Source organism: Fringilla coelebs (genome assembly GCF_963513975.1).
Source record: "Fringilla coelebs genome assembly, chromosome: 3".
In the NCBI taxonomy this organism is placed as follows: domain Eukaryota; kingdom Metazoa; phylum Chordata; class Aves; order Passeriformes; family Fringillidae; genus Fringilla; species Fringilla coelebs.
This window is the reverse complement of record NC_140030.1, coordinates 58,771,853-58,777,852: the sequence shown is the minus strand read 5'-3', so window position 1 is coordinate 58,777,852 and position 6,000 is coordinate 58,771,853. Positions and strand designations below refer to the sequence as shown.

Below are 6,000 nucleotides of genomic sequence, written 5' to 3'. Positions count from 1 at the left end.
TATTGATGGAGAACCCATGGACAACCCTCTAGTGCATGGCCCTTTGTGGTAACAGCCAGGCACCAAATACTTTCCTGGGTTCTGGGAAGCCAGATAAGAGTCCCATGCTTTGCTAGCATCTGGCACTTCACCACACCATGGCTGAGCTCCTCTCCTTCCTTGGCATAGCTGTGTTTAGCTGCAGACATGGGCATGACAAGACTAAATGACTTCTGAGGAATTAAAAAAAAAAAGAAAGCCACTATTTAAGTAGACAAGATCACAGAGAGAGAACAATATTAAATAATGGATGTATTTATTAATGAATTCAGACAGGCACCACTTGTGCAAACTAAACGTTAGCACACAGACTTTATTTTCATGTTCATAGTAACTGAAATTCTGGAAGCTTGAATTTCACACTACAAATGAAGAAACCTGTTGCATGTATTCAAAAGTATTTCAATGTCATTGCAGAATTAGTTCAGCAGTAGCAATAGCAAAGTATTCAGTCACTACAGAAAGCAGATCTGACAATAACTGCGTGGTGCTAAACACACTTCAGCAAATGCAGGGATAAGCTTGGCAAGCTGCCTTATAAAGCTCTGGTTCTGCCCTGTGACACTGCTGCTCAGAGCAGATGCAAAAAACAAAGGAGTCCCACAGTCACATCCATGTAACAAGTGACACACATATCAATAAGACTGATCTTAAAAAGTTTTCACGTTAAACTCTCCTGGAGGAAGCGGCTCAGCTGGTGGCCAATAGCTCGTTCCCTTTGGATCAAAGGACAAAAAATGCAATAGCATGAGAGATTTTGGAGCTAGTTAATTAGATGGGGTGGGGGAAAAGCTATGACAAAAGCGGCCATTTCAGCTTTCTTTGAATTACTGAAGCTATCTAAACAATATAACAAATCCTGTGCACATGACAGTAGAAAAATTACAGGATGTTTGCAAACTCTCAACTAAATGAGCTGGAATGGTGTTTTAGGGAAAAACTGCTGGGTCAGATAAATGGTTCCAGCATGTGTGGCCTGAAGGGATAAGATGGAGACAACACTATAGAAAGTATCAAACAGCAGCTAGAGATGACTTATAAAACTTGTTGCTCAAACATCCACATCCATCCAAGCTTCTCAGGCAATCAGGCAGTGCTACATTTAGTATCCCACACTGCATGGGGACAATTCCAGTGCACCTGCAGGGAACCACAGTAACTCCAAGAAAGGCATAATTCTGTATTTTCTGAATTTCTCTGGACAAAATGGAGGGAAAACCTTGTTTATTTTTCTTGTAAGGAAGCTACTAGGAAAACTATGTCTTGAAACCACACTTATTTTCTTCCAAAACTCTCTGGCTGTTTCTTGGCTAGATAGATGAGTGTGTGCAAGACCAATTTACAACACTGTTGTGCGTATGAATAGCATTGAGTGGTATTTTGTGGCACAATTTAGTAGAAAATATAAGAAATCTCTCTTCCCAGCAGCTCTGAGAGCTTGAATCTGACTTTCTACTTATCATGTTTGTCATGCCCCAGCGTAATTAAAGCATCCACAGTCTAGGCTGTTACGAGCTCTATCGTCTAGTAAGGATAAAATATTAAATTGCTCTAGTTTTTACACTTATCTTCACAGCAATCCCCGTGGTGCTTGAGGACCATGCTATGAATAGCACTGAAATGCAGTCAGCAGACATTTCCGTGCTACTCCAGGGAAGGCCCAGACAATTAATTGCCCCCAGTTTGCTCTACTGTCCATAATTATAGTTTTGAGTTTATAAATAACAAAGCATGATTTTAAGAACCAAAACAAACCCCTCAATTACTACAGAGTTCCTGAGATAATTAAGTCTCCAAATGTGGCTCTGTAGAAGGGAACCAAGGCTACACTGCAAAAGCCCATAACATGCAGATGTGCGTAAGCAGAGCGAAGCGACAGGATGGAAAACGTCATCAGGAAAATAAACTCTCTCATCATTATTTCACCGCTTTTTACCTAAAAAAACAATGGCCTATTGTCTCAATTCACCCTATTGTTCTGTTGCATTTTTTGTTATTGAAGGAACCAACAGTCAGTCAGCGAGAGTTTCCTGAGGAGTAGCAGTTTGGAAAGTTCAATGCAGTATCCTGTGCCTAAGGCTTGTTTTGCTACAGGTTTTAGGAAAATCCAGGAAAGTAAAGTTACTGAGACAAATGAAAGCACACTTGTTTGAATACCCCTCCAAATGAAATACCCTTCACTTTTACAAGTGTGGTCGTTAAAACCTGCAAAATGAAGCATAAAAAAGCTGTGCCCTGTCCGCATCCCCGCTTGATGGACGTTCCTCTGTTGTAACTGGGCCGTTGTGTACAGCCAGGGAAGAACTCTAGGTCGGAGCCAGCACAGCAGGAGGCTTCATTAGCCATGAACAGGAGCAAAACAGTGCTTCAGAAGGAGCAGTGCCCTGTCTGAACAGCCAGCTTCACCACAACAAGCACATAATCAGCTGGACAGCCTGTAACACACGCTTCGGATAAAGACAGACCTATGGATACAAGACAGCCACGGCTTAAGTGTTTCAAAAGATCTTTGCCCAACAAGGAAACAAATTATACATTAAAAACTTTTTACAAAATACATGCTCTGTTCTTTCTCTGTTTAATATCTTCCTTGCTTGAAGCTTGGCTGTTGCCCAAACGCATCCAGAGCAACGCTTGATGATAACTCAAAAATGTGCAGTTAATCTGTGTGTAGTTTCAGCTCTTGAATGCCAGGAGCAAAAGTGTACTTTTCAGAGAGAAATAGGCTTGGTCACACAGCATAATCATGTTTATGCAAGTTTTTAGTAGATAGCCAAGATAAAGGAAATACTTCTGTAAACTCCTCTGAGAAAAGACAAAAACTCTGAGTTGAAAAACTGCTCTTTTTCAATGTCATTTTATCCACAAACAAGCGTAAGCCCTAGTAGAGAGCTTCCTGCATTACAGAGAGTAAAACTTTAGCTTGCCATGTTTTTTTTTGTTTTTGGTTTTTTTTTAACCGTACAGCTATATTTCATCATAAAAAACTAGTTTGAAGAAAGAGTAAACTTTTGCTCTTTGGTCTATCTTGACATTGCTCCAGAGACACATAACAGGAATATTTCAGACTCATTTTTTGTCTCCTACTTGCAGGAAACAGGAAAGTTGGAGTTCTTAATTTTCAGGCTTCTGAAATGACAAAGATAAGAAATTTATACATTGAAACAAGATATCTTTGCTTTCTTTAAAGAAAAAAAAAAAAAAAGGTGTCACATTCTAAAATGAGTGCTTCAGTGAAATGGGATATTTTTGCCTTAACCATAATAAACAAAAATGTATAGTTATGCCATATGCACCTCCTATTTATTATCTGTGCAGCCCTAGGTGAGAAACAGAAATCTGTACTCGTACTCCAGCATAATATGGACTTCAGACTGCACATTACTGTAGTAATTGTTGCTGACTGAAAGCTAATACTGTGGAATGAGACTAAAGGAAGTAACTTTTTTGTCCATAGGCTCAGTTTAATGGCTGTAAGGGAAAGGTCTTAAAACACTTTCTATTTGTATTTGAATAAATTAAGATGAGAACATCTAACAAATAGTTTGCAATTTTAGAACACCAGTTTTGGTCTTCTCTCTCTTTATGGACTTATTTATGGCCATGAAGATGCTCACAGGCAGAGCCCTGGGATTCCACTCAAGTTCAGAAAAGTTCAAAGTATCCAGGCTGTGTATTAAAATAATTCTGATGCTGTGCCAGTGCTGAAGAGCAGCGTGTGAGAACACCTCAGACACTGTGGACAGTAGATGCCTTACGAAGTCACAAGCAACTGAGGAGAACAATTTCCCCCTGCTGCCATCAACCCAGATACTCAAAGCCTGCACAGTAAGAGCAAGCACCTACTGCCACAGATTAAATCAGAGGGATCCTTAGAGCTCACAAGGGTCCTTAAGAGACTTTTCTTGTGCAGGTCCAGTTTGGGACTTCCCCCCCACTGAGCAAATACTTTTTTTTTTTTTTCCTTCCTATTGGCAGACTTATCTCCAGGTAAGTCTTACTCTGACTGGTGCTCTCTACAGACAGCTCCTAAGGAAACAATTTCAACTTTCTTAGTGTATGAGTTGGGCAGTATAATTTAATTAGGACAGCGGCCAGTGACGAAGGACTAGCCAGATTCCTTTGGGTTCATTTCTGTATATTAATGTTTCATTCTTTTGATAGATCACGTTGCTCCTACAGAGAGACTGCAATATTGTCTACCCATGTATTGGCTATTTGTCAACAGAGGAAAAACAGAGTTGACTTTTATGATAAGGTTTTTGCTTCTATGACTTTTTAGAGCATGTTCAAATAACTGCTGTGAAGTGGTAGAGAAAAATCAGAGTGGCAAATGACACCCAGTGTTTTAGCTCAGCCAGAGCCTCACACAGCATCCTGAGAAGCAGGAACTTCTGCCTGTATCTTTCACAGGTCTGAAGATAAGCATTGCAGAGGAGGATATTAACTGCACACTAAATCAACTGTTCTCAGGTCTCATGTTTATAATGAAATATCTGCAGCTCTTCCACAAATTTCTAAATATTTTTCAATTAAAATGTCTTAAAGATCTGAATCAGCCCTAATGAGCTGGCAAAACATATTATTAGTAATATTACATCGTACACTAAAATGCTGAAGAATTCAAATGAAATGAAAAAAACCCCTTGATTTGTTATCACAGAAACAAACCCACAAAGACCTCATAAGTGTAAAGACCCATCACCTACAGTGTGGGTTCACTTCAGTGCCTATGTGAAAACAAAGGATACTGCTAAACTTCTCCACAGAAAGTTGGGAGTAAAGACTACTTGGGAATATTATTTCTCTCTTCTTCCAAAATTAGCAATGTACAAATCTAGCACATGAACCAGATGAATTCTAGAGCTAATGAACACTTGACTACCTTGTGTGGTGTTCACTGGGTATTACCATACTTGCAAGGCATTTATTTAGATTCTTAAAGGTAGGAACACAGGTGAGCATGTGCCTATATTGGTGAAATATATATATAACTAAGCTGTTTTTTTCTTTAAAAGGCTTAAACTTAATGAATCATTCATCTGTCAGATGCCAACAATACCTCTGTAATGAAATTAAAATAATTTATTAGTAGTTGGCTATACATGTTATTTCCTACCTATTATGTTTTTGTGACTTCATTAGCATTTCTTTTTCTATCTGCCAAAACACCGTCACTGACTAAAAGCCAAGTTTAACATTTTCATTTCATGCACAGCTTCCAATGAAAGGCCTTCACAGTTGGAATGGAGTAGTTTGTCTGCTTAATTACTGTTGTTCTTCCAAACTCATCAGCCCCTGGTTTGGATGGATTTGTGTAAGACTAGGCAGTAAACACCCAATTAAGCAAGCTATGTGAATCTGCATATAGATTTTACATTAGGATTCTACAGTCATTCCAAATGATTCAGGAGCAATTACATGGCTGACACATGATGAATCAATATGTATGCATGAAGCTGCCAGACATATCATGTGTATCAGTAACAAAAATGGGATATGTGCCAAGGAGTGGTATGTGCGACGCCACCCAGCCACAGAATAGTCAGGGATGGTTTGCATACAGCTAATTACCTGTGCATGCAGGTTAACTTTCAAGGTAGGTGCTTTTTACTTGTCTTGACTGGCACACACACAAACTGGTGGAATCTGCTCTCAGAATCTCTTATTCTCATGAATATTGTGGCATTCACGTGAACGTGTGGGCAAGTGAACAGTTCACTTGGTCTGGTTGGGTTGTGCAAACCTCTCCCCTCCTCCAAACAATCCATCAAAACACAGAAATAGAAAATGAAAGCCCTTGCTCTCAGTCCACAGTAAGAAAGGACTGCTAAAGCAGGACTGAAGCACCTGGGCACATCCACCTCAAAGCTGTGGCTGATCTGGGGTCCCATCATAGTCCCATTAGCTCATGTTGTTCTGTCTTAAAAAAGAAAAACCCTTTTGCTCTCCAGACCAATC

General features: G+C 39.6%; 1 protein-coding gene across 1 annotated transcript in view; it reads right to left on the bottom strand.

Moving 5' to 3' along the window:
• Positions 1 to 395: 395 nt before the first annotated feature.
• Positions 396 to 6,000, bottom strand: part of LOC311152149 (monofunctional C1-tetrahydrofolate synthase, mitochondrial-like) — a 107,058-nt gene continuing 101,453 nt past the window's right edge. The window contains exon 13 of the mRNA XM_084202996.1: positions 396 to 3,168. The gene's annotated coding sequence lies outside the window, so the exon portion shown is untranslated. The remainder of the gene's footprint in view (positions 3,169 to 6,000) is intronic.